The sequence below is a fragment of the Notamacropus eugenii genome, chromosome 1 (genome assembly GCF_028372415.1).
Source record: "Notamacropus eugenii isolate mMacEug1 chromosome 1, mMacEug1.pri_v2, whole genome shotgun sequence".
In the NCBI taxonomy this organism is placed as follows: domain Eukaryota; kingdom Metazoa; phylum Chordata; class Mammalia; order Diprotodontia; family Macropodidae; genus Notamacropus; species Notamacropus eugenii.
In genome coordinates, this window is record NC_092872.1 from 151,212,025 (window position 1) to 151,231,503 (window position 19,479).

At 36.8% G+C, this 19,479-nt stretch overlaps 1 protein-coding gene across 6 annotated transcripts in view; it reads left to right on the forward strand.

The window, feature by feature from the left end:
- The window catches only part of APBA2 (amyloid beta precursor protein binding family A member 2), a 364,180-nt gene that overhangs the window by 144,105 nt on the left and 200,596 nt on the right, over positions 1 to 19,479 (forward strand). For all 6 annotated transcript variants that reach the window (XM_072616707.1, XM_072616730.1, XM_072616699.1 and 3 more), the window contains one exon: positions 9,216 to 9,269. The gene's annotated coding sequence lies outside the window, so the exon portion shown is untranslated. The remainder of the gene's footprint in view (positions 1 to 9,215; positions 9,270 to 19,479) is intronic.

Consider the following 19,479-nt stretch of genomic DNA (forward strand, 5'->3'; position numbering starts at 1 on the left):
TGATTCATAATAGTGTTGGGTAGTTGATGAGTATCAATGCGTAAGTTTTGGACAATATTTTTAAGTACATTATTTTATGGTCTCCTTTGCAATGTTTCCTGTATTTTTTTCTTAAGCTGAAAGTTGATTGTCGTGTTACATGAACAACACTTTATGAAGACTTGAAAGTACCTAAATGTAGTTTAGTTAGTGCAGTTAGAAAGGTCTAACCATATTGGCAACCCAGCTCTCAAGAAGCAAACCCAACTATTTTAAGGCCTACTTTGGGCAAGTTTAATATTAGAGATAGCTTTTGCTGGGTATGGATTTCATGAGAATGTCTGGTTCATAAGCGAGGAAGCAGACAATTGGGTCCAGTTTAATTGCTTTCCCAAATGACAGCTCTTCAGATGCATGAAGAAAGCTGTCATGTCTCTCCTAAGTCTTCTGTGCTAAATATTCCCAGTTCCTTCCACTGACTTTCATTTGGCCCACATCTAGTCTAGGTCTTTCCCATTCTGGTCACTTTCCTTTGGAAGTTCTTCAGTTTGTCAGTGTCTTTTCTTAAATATGACACTCAATTTCACTCTACATGCCTCACCAGGTAAAATGTTTTATAGCTTGGGAACCCATAGATTAACACACCAGCACTGAACACTTAAAAATAGGGATGCAACAGTAGAGGAGAAAACAGAGCAGAGACTCCTTTTAAATTTTACCTAATTCTTGTCTGTTGTTCTTCTCCTGTCCCAGTAAATGAATCACTTGTTTGCAGGGGGCTTTGGGAAAGATACATGACTACGTTGGTTCTCTTAAGAAAATGGAGCCTGAGAAGATATCATTCCCTGTTCCTTTGTTATATTCTGGACCACTTTTGGAATAACAAAGGATGTGCATGACAGATTGCTGGTAGTGTTTGAGGGTAGAGAGGTTTGAACCTTCTCTTGTCTCGAGTCATAATCCCTTTCTCTTCTGGACTAGCTTAGTTTCATTGGTGTCTAGTAAATAAAAGGTGTGCACAGAAGTTTTGGTCCTATAACCTCAAAGTTTAAAGGAAACTTTGCTTTCATTAATCTAACTAACATGTGGCTTATAGTAATCCTTCAAAATTAATGGAATTAGGCAGAGGCTGATTCTTTCCATAATGAAGTGAAACCATTACCCAGGTAACTTTTTCAAGGTTTCCAGGTGACTTCTTATTTCACCATTATGGTATTTTAAGCACATGGCATATTATTAATGTTCACCATTACACATGTTAATACTCTCCTAATTTTTTCTTCCGTTGTCATTTTTCATATTCACATGAACATTTTTGCTTCTGTTGTGCCTCTAACCCAGAAAATCTGACCAGATATATTTGTTTCTGTAGAATAATGTAGGGGAACATTTCATAAATAGAACCAAGTTGATGCTAATAATTTCCCCAACAAGACAAGGTCAATTTCCAAGGACAAAGTGCACAACTTGAACTGTTCTCTAAATGAATGACTTAATAAATTGAATCTTTTTCAAAGGAAAATTAGGTTCAGTTTAGCCACAACCATTTCTTTACTTCTAAAGGAAGCAAAAGAAATATACCAGTGTCGATTTCCTGCTACATATATGAACCTTGAGAGTTTTCTCCAGATAGAATTAGATGTCTAGTAACTGATGCATTTTTATTTGAAATTCAAATGCCACATGTAAAATAATGCCATCACGAACTTACAAATCTCATATTGACTCTTAAAAGCTGATTTAAAAAACTGGGTGTTATTTTTGGGAGGAAGAAAGGGAAAGATTTTTTTTATAGCTAATATACTAGAAATAGTGGCTTTAATTTAATTGCATTCCTTTTCTTAGTGTATAAATTTAAAGTCATCACCTTGAATTATAGCATCTAGGTCACTGAAATTCTTGAAAGCTCTCCCCCATTTCTGCACAAAAATTATCTTTTTAAGAAAAGCACTCCCCACATTGGGGGAATGATGGAGCTTTAGTTAATTCCACAGGAACATGCAGCCCATGATGTCTCCCATAGAAAGACCAAATAAATTCTGACAGGACTTTCCAAACTGGAAAAGCTTTGAATCCTGGACCAGCAACAGAGAATAATAAACATTTTGAGCAATAGACCATATGAAATAATGTTAATTTTTTGTGTTGAATCTTTTTTATTTTAAAGGCAGAAAGACTTCTATTACAATCAACCTTTTCAATCTTCCTAGCCCCCACTGTCCTGTTTATTTGTGGAATGTGGGCTCAATCAGATCTATGTTCTTTGTTGCTAGTTTGAGGTTTAAGTCATCATTGTGTAGTGCTGGATGGAGGGCAAGAATGGCTGGGGTGTTATTGGTCAATCAGGGCTAAGAGGTCAGGTCAGAAATCCTGAAGTTCAGGAATTTTAAGAAAGTCAAGATCTAGGGAAGGTAAAGTTCCAGGGAATTGGAGACCAGGTGAACTGGGTCAGGAATACAAAATTTAAAAGTGTTGAAAGTTCCAGGAGAAGTAGACATGAAAAGAATCAGAGGTGCCTTTTCAAGGATGGAGTGATATTATGCAATGGGAAGAATGCTAGATTTGGAATCAGAGATTTGGATGGTTTCACATCCTTGATCTACTGATTATACCCTGAATAACTTAACCTCTCTGGGGATATCTTTTCTCATCTATAATATGAGGAAATTGGACTATAGGATTAGATGCCCTTCCAATTTTGTCTCTCTAATCCTATGCTTCCTAGAATGGACTGAATACTTTACAGCATTACTCTGAGGTGTAGGAAACTCTCTTCACCTTCCAACTTTGGAGCTTTTCCAGGTTTTTAAAGAGCCAACATTTTCTGCTTTAGAAAATTTGGGTCTTAATTATCAGGTTTGGATCAGAGAAATAATTCATGTATCTGCAGGAAAAGGAAGAGTCTCAGGGGCAGCCCTGTGTTCCAGCCCATTTTAGGTTTGGGTTTCCTCTGGAATCTTTCTTTCAGAGCCAGTATTTGGTCCTCCCCACTTATTCTTTATTTCTAGAAGCCCCTAGAGTGCAGCTCTCCATATATGTGAAGAATCAATGAGCAGATTATTAGTAAATTATAGGTAATATTCAGTAGCCTTTGATGATCTGACATTCCTAAGAAACAGAGAGGTTGAAGGAAAACTGCGTTTGACTGTGGATTCTTTCTTCTACCAGAAATATGTCTGTGGAATAATATAAAACTCATGACATTTTAAATGGCATCCTGTGAGAAAGTTAATTAATACTGAAATCAAATGCTAACTGCCTTAGCAAACAATGTTTTTAATTGAAAAGAACCCTGTGATATTTTAAGTCATGTAGGTGATGGGTTTTGTTTTTTGGAATTGTTCTCTGATTTTAAATTGCATTATGAATACAGTACTCTAAATGAGAAGTCACCTCTTCCCCTCTCTCAGCACTGCATGTAGTATGTTTGCTGCTTGTGCACCTGGTTAGCAAATTGCCTTGTTAGCATTTGAATTGAAGTGTTTTATGCAAAAGCTACCTAGAGCCCTCAAGGGCAATGACTGCCTTTGCTTTTTCTATAGTCTCTGTCCTTAGCATGGTGCCAAGGCACATAGTAGTCTCTGAATAAAAATTTATTGTTTGATAGACTAACTCTGCAGTTTGAATACTGGTGCTCCTTTTTCGAGAAGTTACATAGGAACATAGTGTAGTGGGTAGAGAAGCTGGGCTTAGAGGAGGCGATATGGTACAGAAGAGCCTCTAATTCTGGGTTCAAATCCCATTATAACACTTGGACTTGGGCAAATCACTTCCCTTCCCCAGTCCTCAGTTTCCTCATCTGTAAAATGAGAAAGGCCTAGATGACTCAAAACCAGGGGTTCTTTACTTTTTTTGTGTATCATCAATACCATTGTCAGTCCTTTGGAATTTACTACTATTGTGGTTTGTTGCCTACATTCACATGCTAAACTTCAGTTAGAGATTAGGAAAAATGAAAATGCCATTTTTTCCTCCATCCAAGGTCACAGATCCCCTGAAGCCCCTCCTTGTACCTGGTGTGTGGATCTCCCATTAAGAATCAGTGTTCTACGTCTATCATCCAAAGATCTGTGTCTGAAGTCTGTTTGTGACACTTACTAGCTATGAGACCCTAGACAAGTCACTTAACTTCTGGGTACCTCAGGCAACCCTCAAAGATGTATCAATTAGGTCATAAACACTTTGAGACTGCCTTGGGCAAGGAAGCTATTTCATCATACAGCCTTCCTGTAAAATGACAAAGATTGCAAGTGCCTTCATGGATATCTTTATCTTTAGTCAGGAACACCTAGGTTCTGACCCTGCCTCTTAACACTTCTTGGCTATGGGACCATAGACAAGTCATTTAACTACTTTGGATCTCAGACAAATCTCACATACCCAGAGCTGCAATGGAAGGAACTCAGAGGTATCTAGTCCAATTGTACCATTTTGCAGACGAGTGAACTGAAGCTTGGTCAAAGTAACCAGGTAATAAATCGCAGAGTTTGACTTTGAACTGGTTCTCTGAGTCTATCAACAAGTGTTTTCTTAGTGCTTACAGTATTTCAAGTATTGCAATGAACCCTGGAGCCACTCTGCTTAGCATTAGCTCCAGGCATGGTGTTCTTTCTTTAAATAAAAGTTAAATTTTTATATATAGATAAAAATATCTATTTCAAATATCAAGCATTTTTAACAGTATATTTTTTCTTCTCACTGTTCTATATGTATATGTTTGTTGGATGAGAGAATATTGTAATCTTTGTAACATAGAGGGAGTTTGTATGCTGGGAGTTCCCAAATAGATGAAATCTCAGGAACTTTGTTTACATACACATAAACACACACACATACATATACACACAGAGGGGGTACGAGTGCTTAAAATATGGAGAGAAAGACGTTTTAATCTGTTTTTAGTTTAGGGATAATAAAAATTAGGAGTCTATTCCAAATAGTATTACCATTAAAAATACATTGCCAAGAAAAAGAAGGTTTGCCTTTGATTAAGATGAAGACATAACATGGAATTCTGTAAATGACTAATGGAATGGACAAGGACAAGCCGGGCATGTTTAGAGAATTCATAAATACTAAGAGAGGAGGATATGGGGAAATGTGGGCTCATGTCAATTAAATCCTCAAAAGATCTTCTATAGTCTCAGGCTTGTTTTCTCTTAGTCCCCCTCTTCTATCTTCCCCTTCCCCCGCCCCACCCCACCCCCCCGATTCTGAAGACCCCGGGGATTTAGTCCCATGTGTGCTTTTCTGCTGTTACAACCAAATCTTTTAACTGGTTGTCCCCTCTTTTAAGGTTTACTATAGAATGGGTTGTAGCTTTCCTATTTTTTCCCTGTCCTAGTGTTCTCTAAAGGAGCACAAGACTCTTCTTTATGTATAAAATTGTAAGGGTCTTAGTGGTTTTAGGATCCAAAGGGTCCAGCCTCTTCCTTTATTTTACAGATAACTTAATTGAGCCTAGAGAAATTAATCAACTTGCTCAGGATCACAAAGCTGATAGTAGTCTGAGGCAGGTGTTGTACCCAGGTCTTCCTCACTCTAAGCTTGGTACTTTATTGTTAGTAGATACAAGGAAACAGACTATAACCATATAAATAGCACACACAAGGAAAGTGACCCCAAGTCTAAAATATCTACAGTCACTGGGCACTTTGTGTTGTCATTTTAAATCGATTTATGTTGATTTTTAGCACCCTTTTATCAGCCAGGAAAAAACAAACATTCAACTCAGTCTGTAGACCTGGGTTCTATTCCTACTTCTACTAATAACTAAATTATCTCAGTAAAGTCACTTTATCATCTCTGGGTCTCTGTTTCCTGCTTGTTAAAATGAGGAGATTAGATGAATTGATCCCTAAGGTCACTTTCAGCTCTAACTGTGACTGTGGTCTCTCTATCTTGGGAGTCAGTTTTTCCTCAACCATCTATCTCTTCTTTCTGGGGCTTATCAATTTACCCCTTCCATAGTATCCAGTTCTATGTTGCAAATAGACCCTTTAGATGCCAGGGTAGAACAGTGTTGACCCTCAGCTTATACAGGGTCTCATTTATATATCAGGAAAAAAAACCTGCCATATCCATGCCCTTACATCCTGTAGGTCATTTCTCACAAAATAAATCTCAAAATTTGAGTGGCAAGGTTAAAAGAATTAGGAGGAAATTCTGTTTTATGCAGTACAGAATAAATTGTAAAACTCCTTACTCTGATATTTGTAATACTTGTAAACCAATATAACTGGGAACCAAAGAGTGGTTCTAAATTAATGGCTCTAAATCAATGTAGCATGTTGTTCTAGGGATCTATGCTTGACCCTGTGCTGGTTAACATTTTAAAAAATCAATAACATGATGAAGAAATAAATGGCATGCTTATCAAATTTTTAATTAAGAGTTAGTTAACATATTGAATGACAAATGTTGGGATTTGGAGTTGTATAGATAGATTATAACATTGGGCTGAATTTCATAAGGTGAAATTCAGTAGGGGACTTCTTTTTAATTGTTTTTTTTGAATGTTGAAATGTTCATGTTTAATAATTGTTGAGTTTACAATAAAAGAAACAATATGTGGAACAAAAATTAGTAAGGATAAATGCAAATTTCTATAACTGAGGTAAAAAAATACTTCATTAGCATAGTATGGGAAAGGTGTAGCTAGAGTAAAGTCTGTGTGGAAAACAAAAGATTTGGACATTTTAGTGCACTTCTAGGTTAATATAAGTCAGCAATTTGATCTGGCAGCCAAAGAAACTAAAGCAATTTTGGGCTACATTAAGAGAGAGAGTGAGTACTGAACAAGCTAAGTGATGCTCTGGCTGGACTCTGCTTCATTTATACTGCACCTGAAGTATCATGTTCATTTCTGGGTGTCATCAATCTCTGAGGGAGGGAGGATTAAAATCATAAAAAGTTAGTCACCCCCTTTCTCAGCACAACTGCATTTATGGTCAGAGCATCCTCAATGCCACCACTGATGTACCGTCCCCTTGTGCTCACTCCCAAGATCTCTCTGATCAACTGTTTTTGGCTATGGTATAAATTTCTAGTTGTGGTTCTGGACATGTTATCTACATTCAACTTTTTGAAGAAGGATTATTACATCAAAGAGAAATTAGATTTGTTCTGCTTAGTCCTAAAGAGAAACACCAACAGGGTAGGAATGGAAAAAGAGACAAAATTTAGCTTGATGCAAGAAAAGCTTCCTAATAATTGAAGCCATCCAGAAGTAAAATGGATTACCTTGGGAGTAAGCAGGTTACCTTAAGGGAAGACTGGGGATATTAAGGAATGTAGAGAAATTTTTGGCCTGGTATAGACTATATTAGATGGATGCTAAACTTCTGTCCAGCTCTGAGATTTGTTGGTTACATGGTGGGAATATAAATCTATTCAAAAGGAATTTTTCTGAATGATATATAAATAGCTAATAACAGAAGCTAAGGTATGCCTATCCTTTTAGGTTGTCATGTAATGCAATTCTAGAGCAGCTGAATGACATAGTGGATAGAGCATTAGGCCTGGAGTCAGGAAGACCGGAGTTCAAATTCAGCCTCACAGCCTAGCTGTGTGATCCTGGGCAAGTCACTTAACCTTGTTTGCCTCAATTTCCTCTTCTATAGGATAAGCTTGAGAAGGAAATGGTAAACCACTCCAGGATCTCTGCCAAGAAAACCCCATATAAAGTCACAAAGAGTCAGACATGACAGAAACAACTGAAGGATAATAGCAATATAAAACAATTCTGCTTTTCTGTAATATCCCCCTTGGGATATTTGTTGACAAAAGAATACTAGGTTGAAAGAGCATGACTCTTACTCAGCTTAGTAATTCCTGTGTTCCTTTGTAATGGTAATGTTTGGCTTGTTTTTAATTTGTTCTATGACAGAACATGAAGTCATTTAAGATAGTATGACACTATATCCAATGGAAATCTTCTCTCAATGAGAACATCTGAGTATGGAGGGCAGGGATCTTTGCTGTCTTGAAAATAAAAATAATTTTTTGGAAGTTAGTTGCTTTAGAGAGAAACATAGCATTGTTTTGTGTTGAGTCAGAGTAGTAGGTGACCTTGCTTCTAAGATAAGTTCTTACTGAGGGAATTTAAGGAAGATAAATACAAAATGCACAAAAAATCATCAGAGATGGGCAAGTTTTGTTTCCATGAACTTTAATGATGTTTCTACGGTTGTGTGAAACCTATAAACAATTTAGAGCAGATTTAAAATTTAATTAGTCTATGTGCCCATTTTCTTCCATTATAAGATGTTATACTAGAGTTTTTCTTTTTCTTTTCAAGAGCAATGAGGTTATGAGGAATTGTTTCCCTCTAGGCACCAACTTAGAATTGGCAGGTTTAACTGTCTCTGTGGGAGAACTGACAGGTCTTGAGCATACTTTTCCCAGATGTGTGATAATTCATTTCCCAGCCAGAAGGGTGAGTCCCATTATTTTCTTTTAGGATTTGAGAAGAAAGACTTACAGCTAGTCACCAGAAATTTTGGAGAAAATTGAAGTTAGGTATCTTTTTTCTAAGTTCTTAGAACTTGGTGACATAACCTCGTAGGATAGTTGTGAAGATCCACAGTTGTGAGATAATGTATGTATACCGTAAAGCACTCTATCAATACGATTTGTTATCAAAATTACTATTACTGCCATTTTGCCCAGAATTATAATTGGTTCCCTCCATATCTGTCAGCAGAGTCAAACGTAAGTCTGGCAGGGAAAGAAAGAGAAGAGAAAAGGTAAATATCCCTGTGTGGCTGCTAAGTGCCACTGAAAAATGTCAGAATATATTTAATCCCTGGAAAAAATGTGACAAGATGGCTTCGTTCCTCATTTTCTCCCTTTCCTCCATATCTGACAGTCCTGCAAAATCGAGTATTTAAGCTTGGGGCATTCACTTCTGTGTTATTTTTGGAGCATACATATTCATGAGGATTTAAAGAATAACTTCATTAAAGGAAGGATATCTACTAATTCCATTTTGAAGCACAAGTTCATGGCAAATCAGCGTTCTTAAGACAATATTATATGATGAATGGTTATAGAAAGTTTTTTATATTATTATTAGTCCACAATGATTTCTGTTCATCTCATTAGAATTGCTCGTTTTAAGATAATTCAAAGTAATTGATTTATTTAAATTTTCATAATTAAAAAATTCAGCTGATATTGAGTATTCTGAGTATTCTGAAGCAAAAGTAATTCTTTGTTTCTTAAATTTCTTCCAGGAAAGTATCCTTGCCAAGAGCTTTTGAAGGCATTACCATACTACTCAATTATAGGTAAGAAAGGAAGAAGATGGCTTCTTTGAAGTGAAATTTCTTTTTTTAATTCTTGATATATTAGGAACTGTTTACTAATGTTGATCTTAATTATTATGGCAATATCTCATTTTCTGGACTGATTAAAGGCAATTGCCATGTGGTTTAACATTTTTTCTACTTATTAAAAGATAATTCACGATTATATTTTTATTTGATTAGCTCTAAGGGCTATGAGTTTGTATTTGTTGGTCTTATTTGCAGCTCTGCTATTGAGTGACTTTATGATCCCAGATATCTTTTCTGCATATTAGCTCCTCTAACAGTAAACTGCTAGCTTTAATCTATGCAATTACATGTTTCTGTAACATCCCCACCATGGACAAAATGTGACTTAAATACAGCTTAAGTTTTTAGATAACATAACCATTTGGAAACAGTGGCCATCATTTGTTTTAAAATGGTGGAGTGAAACACAAATTAAACTTAAGGTATGTCTTAGTAGCTTTTGGTATCATATCAAATTTGTTCAAAATTAATATACTTCCTAAAGTTCCAAGTATGTGAAGTGCCAAGCAGGTGAATTTAAAGAGAGATATTTTTTTATGTGGTTGGAAAGGGTAACATCATCAGCAAATGGGAATCTCATCTCTCACATGAGAGTATAAACACAGATCTTTTGATCCATATCATTTTAGAATAAATTACTATCATTTTCTGTTCTAGACTTCTTTTCTCTTTAGTGTTATAGTGGAAAGATTATTGGATTAGGAATCAGGAGACAAGGGTTGTAGCCCTGGATCTGTCATTAACTGGATGTATGACCTAACCCAGTGGTATTGAACTCAAATAGAAATGAGTCACTAAACTATAGTCAGGCAGCTAGGTGGTGCAGTGGATAGAGTGCTGGGCCGAGTCATGAAAATTCATCTTCCTGAGTTCAAATCTGGCTTCAGACCCTGGGCAAGTCACTTAATCCTGTTTGCCCCAGATGGAGTCACAAAGAATTGGAGATGACTGAAATGAATGAACAACAAAAATTGTACATAAGGATTCCTTCATGCCACATAATGACTTAGAAAACCCCACATTAGCATTATCTTTATGTTTTTATTATATTCTATTTATTATGCTAAATATCTCCTAATTACATTTTAAACTGGTTTGGGCAATACTTGGAAGTGTTTGGGGCTGCATGAGACCTGTAGACCTTATGTCTGATGTCCGTCTACACCTCAGTATCTTCATCTGTGACGTGTTTATTGGTAAATTCCCTTCCAGTTTTAACTTTCTATATTTCATTTTTTTCTCTCATTTCTTTTCTGCCTTTTCTTATCTCTTGTTTTCCTCAATTCTCTTTTTTCCCTCTCCTCCTATATGATTACTTTATCACTAAGATAATTTAAAAAATTAGTTTTTTGTCCAGCTGCTTCCAACTTTAACCTTAAAGTTTCTAAGCCTTTTAAAAATCTTCACCCCCATAAAAGAAATTCATTGAAGCCAAAGTTGAATATTCAGTGCCATTTGGCAGCAATATGAAATTATTCTATCTGTGTAGGATTTTAGGGCTTTAGTCCCTCTGTGTATATATTTTCCTGTTTTGTACTAATTATGAATTAGTAGAGCTTTTTTTAGAAGTATCAGTATGACTTTAAGTGTCACAGAAGTTATTAAAAGTAAACAAAGCTTAAGAAACTAAGGAAATTTATGTATTGTGCACAGTGAAACAATATAAGTGAAATAGCGAAACCCATACAGTACCCCTTCATCAGCTAGTAAACATGCATCATTATCTTTTAGGAATTTCCGTGGTAGCTTGTGTCACCTGTGAAATATGAAAAATGAGTGCCAAATATGTGTATGCAGTTCAATGGTAGTTGGTGAGTTATTATTTTGGGGAGGATGATATCTATTATTATCATCCATTCCCTTCTCCAACTACAGGCGTGCACACATTCCTTTCAATACTACATTGAAAACCACAACTCTTTCCTTCTGAAATCACCCTTTGTCCCATAGGGATTATGATCTTGTGTGTTTCTTCTACATTAGCTCTAGATTTTACTGTAATTTACATACAGGGGACCTAGCTTTTCAGGGAAAGGGAAGGTATTAAGTAGCATTATAGATTCTTTATAGATCAGAGACTTGAGTTAGATATTAGGACAATGTCTAATTGACTTCCTAATTGACTTTGTTAGTTCATCAATATTCACAAAGAATATTTGATAAACTGTTGAAGATTTATTTGAATTACATCCATTATGCCACATACTACCCGTCTTGTCTAGATTCATTGGATAGAGTACATCAGTTCCTCAGAATATCAGTCGTCAATGGATCCAATAGAGGGGGGATAATTACAAAATTTGGTGAATTTCTATAGGCTATGTAAATTTTTACATGAAAAATAATATATCTCTTCACTTGTGAGCTAATCTGAGGTGTCTAGACCTACTTTATCTTCCTGGTTGAGAGTGTTTACGCTATATGCTAGCTCAATTTATCAGGAAGGTTTGAACCCTAGGCAAGTTACCACCTTGGAAGTAGAGGTAACAAGCATTTATTTAGTAGCTGCTCTTTGCCAGGCACATATTAAATGGTGATTATACCAAGAAAAAAATGGCTCTTGGCCTCAAGAAACTTACCTTCTAATGGAGGAGACACATGTAAATAATTAGGTGTATATAAAATATACACAGTGTATGAAAGATATTCTCAGTAGGAAAGAAGGCATGGTGGAGGGGCTGGAAAGGCCTCTAGTAGTAGATGGGGTTTGGCGTCTATTTTTACATAGATCAGAAAAACCAAGAGGTTCTAGGCAATTCTCAATTCTCTAGGTAACTCTCTAGGTCCGTAATTTGCAGAGAAGGGACCCTGGCGGAGGGGACTTCCTCAGCTAGGAGTTCTCTATACCAATGAAATTCTAGGTTCAAGCCCTATCCCTGGTTCCTCTCTCTGTGTACCAGGCACTGTGTGGACTCCAAGATAAAGACAAAAAAACCCCAGTCTTTAACCATACATTCTGCTGGGTGTGGGGCAAGCAGGCAACATGAACACAGAAGAGCATATGACAATACATACAGAGTAAATAGAGAGTGTTGGGGGGGTTGGATCAGGGCAGGCCTCCTAGAGAAGGTGGCACCTGAACTGAAGGGAGGCAGGGAGTCAATGAGATGGACATACAGATAACATGGTAGAGAACTCCCCATTCATTTGTTTTTCTTTTTTTGGGAAAACAAGTATAACCCCATTGGTTCAGATATAGGTGAGTTATAAATATTAGGTGGTTGCTTGTTGTTTTTAAATATTTCTGTAAACTTTAAAGTGATGTGAAAATGTGAATTAGTATTACTTAAAAGTTAAAATTTAAATCTTCAAACTTCCCTTATATTGGATGATGTGATGCACTGAAGGCTGGAGTTGTTAATTTGAGCCCTTGACAATAAACCTAAGGGCAGGTGTTGGTTGCTGCTACTTTTGCAGATGCCATTGACGATATTGTGGGTAAATAGCCCTGGGAGACTTGAGAGTGTTTACAACAGAGGGACTGAGCAGGTGGAAGGATGGGGGTGGCAGAGTGGAGAGAGCTCTCTGAATCTTCATTTAGAAGCCTCATTAAGATTTCTTTCTATTTCCAAATGCTCTGTTCTGGAAGAGACATTGGCCCTTGTAGAGAGCAAGTACAGGCTGCTGAGGGGTTGCTAAGGAACAGTTGTATTTAACTCACCTTAGGGTTACACAAGCCACATCCTTGGTAGGCAAAAAACTCAAGGGAGAGGGGACCATTTCACAAAGTGTTTCATGCTACAGAACATTCCCCTTTACCTCCTCCCCCCGTTCTCTAGTACATCTCCAAATTTCTCTTTATTGAAAATCAAAATTTCCTTTATATTTGAAGTTCTCTTATATTTGGGTCAATATGGTGTTTAAAATCTTCGCCTACTAAAATAACGGGTTGAAGATACGATTTTTTTTCTTGTTTTGGTAACTTATGTGATTTTTACTATAAGAAGATAGGATTTGTGAACTGAGCCTAGAGTTTCAAAACAGGAATCACCTGGTTCAACTCCAATATGGACTTATGCCCAAGAAATAAAAGGATTTTCCAGACTCCTACTTATCATCAGAGAAAGTAAACAAGGGTGTGTAATAAGTTTTACATTTTCATATATGGGCCAAATATTGATTCATTTTGTTTGATTATATTTCTTACAAGGAAAGGACCCAAGGGATAGATGAACCGGTGGGAAGTGAGAAAAGAGTATCAATAAAATATTTAAAAAGTTAAAAGATTTACCCAAGTTTATACAGAGAGTTAGTGGTAGAGCCAAGATTAGAAACCAGGTCACTTGACTTCTAGTCTAGTGTCTCTCCCTATATCTTGTTATTTCCCAAAGTTGTTGCCTCTCAGGGATACTAGGAACAGATTGAGAGCCAAATTGGGCCCAAAGAATTGAAGTTGAAATGAGTTTCCATTCTTTGAGAAAATGGTGTTTGCTAACATTCTGACCAAAAACTGCTTGGGTGTTTTGAATTCTATGTTGATGGGTCTATTTCCAGAGGAGGCTGACAGGATAAAATGTCCTCCAGAGTAAGAGGCATAGTTGGTTCTCAGTGACTTCATTTTTTTGGTTAGACAAGATGGCTGTAATGGGAACTACCCTTACTATTAGACATTAAGCTTTTTGCTTGAATTGACTTATAACATGTAACTTTTTGAATTAAGACTGGAGACATAAAGACGGATTTCGTTGTACAACAGTTGTTCATTGTAGTAGCTTCATTTTAAAATTCTTTCTCTAGAGGCATGTGAAATATTTGAAAAGCTAATAAAGCAATCACAGGTTTGAGTGCCTACTTTAGGAAAGGCACTGTGTTAAGCTCTATCAGGGACAGGAAAAGTATGTATAGTTGGAGAGACAGGGCATAAATTAATGAAAAGTTAATCATAACAGTTAACAATAAAAATGGAAATATAAGCAATATAACAAAACAGTATATAATTAATAGCAAAAGTAGTAGTACAATAAATTAATAATTTGAGCCTAGAGAAAGGATGAATAACTGTGGACTTCCCTTTCCAATACTAGTTGTACTTTTAAAAAAAATCCCTGTTTATACATGTGTATACTTCATATATAAAAAATCAAGTGAAACAAACTAAGGAAGGGTTAGAGTTAGTCCATCAGATAAGAATAAGGTTAATGTGTCAGCCCTTCCTCCTTACCTTCCTCTTTGTTTATATAGACTTCTACTTGTACTCTGATTATGTGAGATAATCTTTCCTAGCCGTTCTTTTCCTCTCTTCTCCCACCAATTCACCCAAAGTTTTCCTTTTCCCTTTTAAAGTCATAAAGACATGAGAGTCATTTTTAGGCTTTCTGTGTAATTGGGGCACCCTCTGTCACCCCTGATGATCATAGGGTTCAGAGGGAATATGTACCATCACCTCCACATATTAGAATATAAGCAGTTTATCTTCGTTTAGTCCTTTATTGTTTTCTGTTTATGTTCACCTTTATTTTTCTCTTAACTCTGATATTTGAGTTTCAGTTCTTACACAACTGTGGTCTTTTCATCAGGAATTTTTAGAAGTTCTCTTTTTAATTAAAAGTCTATTTTTCCCCCTTTATGATTATAGTCAGTTTTACCGGGTAAGTAATTCTTGGCTATAAGTCTATGTATGTTTTGCCTTCTGGAATACCATCTTCTGAACTTTCTATTCTTTTATAATGGTGACTGCCTCACTGTGAACAATCCTTCTTGTGTTTCCTCAATTCTTAAATTCTTTCTTTCTGGCCACTTACAGACTTTTTTGCTTGATCTAGAATCTCTGAATTTTGGTTAAAATGTTTCCAGGTGTTTTCCCTTTGGGATTTTTTTTCAGGAAGTGACTAGTGGATCTTATTTTCCCTTTGCCCTCTGGTTCTAACATCTGAAGAGTTTTTCTTTTAAGATTTATTTGAAATATGATATCTAACTTCTCTGTGTGTGTGTGTGTGTGTGTGTGCGTGCGTGCGTGCGTGTATGCCGTGTCATGGCATTCAGGTAATACAATGATTCTTAGATTTTTTTTCCCCTTTGATTTGCTTTCCAGTCAGTATTTTCCATAAGATATCTTACATTTCCTTCTGATTTTTTTCTTCTGTTGACTTTGTTTTTAATATTTCTTGCTGTCTCATGGAGATATTTGCTTCTGTTTGGTCCATTCTAATTCTCAGAGAGTTTGTGGTTGGGCAAAGTTTTGTACATCTTATGCCAAACTGTTAATCACATATTTTTTTCTTCTGTAGCTCTATTTCCTGATATATTCCTCTAACACTCTCATTTCATTACATTGTTTAAAATCTTTAAAGAAAACCTTTGCTTCATTTCTCATAGAAATCTAATTGAATGCTGCGTTTCTCTTTGACACCTGACTTATAGATATTTTAGCGTCATTTTCTTCTTCTGGATTTGGGTGTTGAACATCCCCATCATCATAACAGCTTTTTATGATAGGATTCTTTGTGTTTGTTTATTTGTTCTTCTAGCCCAATTCCTGACCTCAGACTTGATATTAGGGTCACTTCTGACCACTCTTGGAGGGAAGTTTTGAGCTGGCTTTGTTGCTGCTCTCTTAGAGATATTGAATGTGTTATTCTAAGTTCCCAGAGATAGCTGCTGGGGCAGCAAGGTGGCACCATGGATAGAGTGCTAAACCCAAGTGAGAAGGACTTATCTTCCTCAGTTCAAATCTTACTACCTGTGCCTCAGTTTCCTCATCTGTAAAATGAGCTGGAGAAGGAAATGGCAAACCACTCCAGGATCTTTGCCAAGAAAACCCCAAATGGAGTCACCAAGAGTCTGTCCCAACTGAAAAATGACTGAACTGTAACACCAACAGGGACAGCTTAGGCTGGAGACCTGTAAACTTTCAGTGCGGAACAGTCTGATTACTGCCCCTGCTCTTAGCTCTGAAGGTTCCTGACTTGGACTTAGATCTGAATAACAGCAGACTGCAGCTCAACTCAGCCACTGTCAGCTACCTACGAAGCTTTGCAGGTTCAGTGTCATAGAGATTCAAGCTTCCCTTTGGTCTGGGATTCCCTGCAAGCTTCAAACTGGACTAGAAGTTGAAACTGAGGTCCTGAACTGCCCCTGGGGTCTGAGCCATACAGCTGCTGCTTGCCTCTGAACTTCCTTCTTGCTCAGTATGCAGAGTAGGACCTGAAACCCCTCCTTTCTTTCTTTATTACATCTCTTGAATATGATTTTCTTCTCTTTTCTACCACTGGATATGTGGTCATCTGGTCATCATCATGATGACCTCACACTTAGATTATTGAAATAGCCTCCTAGGTGGTTTCCCTGCTTCTAATCTCTTCTCATTCCAATTCTTCCTTCGCTCAGCTGTCAGGTTAATTTTTCTAAAGCACACATCTTCTGACTATATCACCTCCCTTTCCTCTTATTCATCAAATTCTAATGGTTCCTTATTACCTCTAAAATCAGATATAAAATCCTGTTTTGCTTTTAAAGCTCTTCAAACCTGAACCCTTCCTACCTTTCCAGTCTTCTTATACATTACTCCTTGCCATGTACTCTGTGACCCAAAGACACCAGCCTCCTTACTGTTCACCACACAGGGCATGTCATCTTTAAGCCCTGAGATTTGTCACTGATTATTACCATTTGTGGAAAACTCTTCCCCTTCTCATTTCTGCCTTCCACTTTTCCTAGTTTCCTTTGAGTCTCAGCTAACGGCTCATCTTCAGTGAAAAGTCTTGTCCAGTACTTCTTAGTCTTAGTGCCTTCCCTCTGAGACGAAATTATCCTGTTCATATTTTGTTTCTACATAATTGTTTGCATGTTGTCTCTCATTAGACTCTGAACTCCTTGACAGCATGGAGTCTTTTTTCCTTTCTTGGTATGCCTAAGCCTTAGCACAATGCTTGGCACACAGTGGTTGCTTAATAAATACTATCTAACTGACTAGACTTGGAAACCTTCTTGAAAGAAGAAGGACTTGAATTTTGCTTTGGTTGATGGGTAGATTTGACTGGGGAAAGAAGAGGATGGAGGGTATTTCAGTGGGGAAAAACAGAGATACTGCTTTAGAAGATGGTTTTGAGCCAGGTTACAAAGGTCAGCACAAGGAGTTTAAACTTCTTCATATCAAGAGTAGAGAGGCACTGAAGGTGTGTGTATAGAAGAGTAACCTTGAAATATTTTAGGAAGACTTTTTTAGCTGTGGTATGTTAAAGTGGCTTGGAGTGCATCAGATTAGAGAATGAGAAATAGTCTGAGCAAGAGATGGTAGATTCTTGAAAGAGGATGGTGGTCGTGAGAATGTAAAAAAGGATGGATGTGTGAGAAGAATAAGTCATCAGGACTCAGTGATTAATTGGTTAGAAGGAAAAAGGGAAGGGAGAACTAAAAAAATGATTCTCAGGTTTGGAACTGGATAACTACAGGGCTAAGACTTTATCAATAGAGATGAGGAAGCCTGAGGGTGGATCTAGTTTGGTGAGTAACTTGATTTTGGTTTTAGGCTTTAGTTTGAGAATATTCAAGTGGAGATTTCTAAGCCAGTAATTGAACACATGAGACTAGAGACTGAGGGAAAAGAGATCTGGAATTGTGTTTTGGAGAATCATCCAAATCCTTAATCCTTTCTGTCAATAGGATCACAATTCCTACAGGCACCCTGCCTTCAGACCTTGTTATGCTGTCCTTGATCCTTTCTCTTTCATGGTCAACTTGTCATCCTTTAACTGCCCTTGCCCTTTTCTGCTTATTCCTTTGCTTCTGTTACTTTCACCTAGAATCTTTTCCATTACAAATTTCTGACTAATTCCTATTCATCATTCAATGTCCAGGTCCACTATGAAATCTTAATGAAAACAATGAGATAAAATAGGAAGAGTCAGAGGATATGGGTTCGAGCTCTGGTGAGGGAGTTGAGTCAGGCTATGTGAAGTTGAGAAACTTGAAGGTAAATGGCCAGGGAGAAAGAGGAAAGGTAGTTGAACCTTGGACAGCAGGATCTGGTGACTTTTTTTTATCCAAGATAAGTGAGACCTTGGCAGATTTCAAGTTGAAGAGCAAGGTGGAAGAAAAGAATGAAGAAACTGATGGCATAATAGAGGAAAACAAGTGGGAAGGAATGGTTTGTGGCTTTCCTCAGTATGGTTCAAGTGATATGCTTAGAGCTGGAGAATTACCATTTCGCTAGGGTTGAAGCTTCCAAATAGCTTTTCTACTGATGCTGTGCTATCCAGGAGAGAGAGAAAAGAAAGAGCAGGAGAGAGAGGAAGAAAGAGATATATGTGTGTATGTATATGCACACACAGACATTTTGATGGTAGTGATATGAGAGGAGATATGAACAGAAACAGGAGACCAATTATATAACAACAATACTGTAAAGACAGCTTTGAAAATTATAAGAACTATGATAAATATAATAATTATTCATGATTCCAGAGAATCGATGATGAAACATTACAGAAAAGTGATAGATTTAGAGTTTTTGTTCAGTCATTTCAGTCTTGTCTGACTCTTTGTGACACCATGATTTGCTATTTTCTTCTCCACCTCATTTTATAGCTGAGGCAAACAGGTCTAAGTGACTTGCCCAGGGTCACACAGCTAGGAAGTACATGAGGCCATATTTAAACTCAGGAAGGTAAGTCTTCCTGATTCTAGGTCTAACACTCTACCCATTGCACCACCTAGCTGCCCCAGCTATAGGTTACAGAATTTTAAAAAATATATTTATGTGTATGTATATATACATACACACATATAAAATTCTGTGCCTTAAATTTTATACACACATATGAACATGAATATGTATATACACATACATAGTATACAGCCACTGAAAGAATATGTTTTGCTTGACAATGCATATTTGTTAAAAGAAATTTGTTTTTCCTTTTTTCTTTTTTTTTTCCAGTGATGTAGGGCTTGGGAGGGAGAGAAAATAGATTTCTGCTAATTAAAAAGCTAGACAGGGAGAGGTGTACTACAGAAGTGAAATGCTGCATACACTTTCAGATGAGGTCACTGTATAATATATTGTTTTACTTCATTGTAAGAGACATTCATGAAGTGGAAGTAACCTATAAATGTTTGTAATGCAATAACAAAACACATCAATGAAACTTTTAAAAAATTGATATGAAAAGGAAGATGAGAGGAGTATTTGACCCTTATAACTTCTGTCGAAATTCAGGGAAGA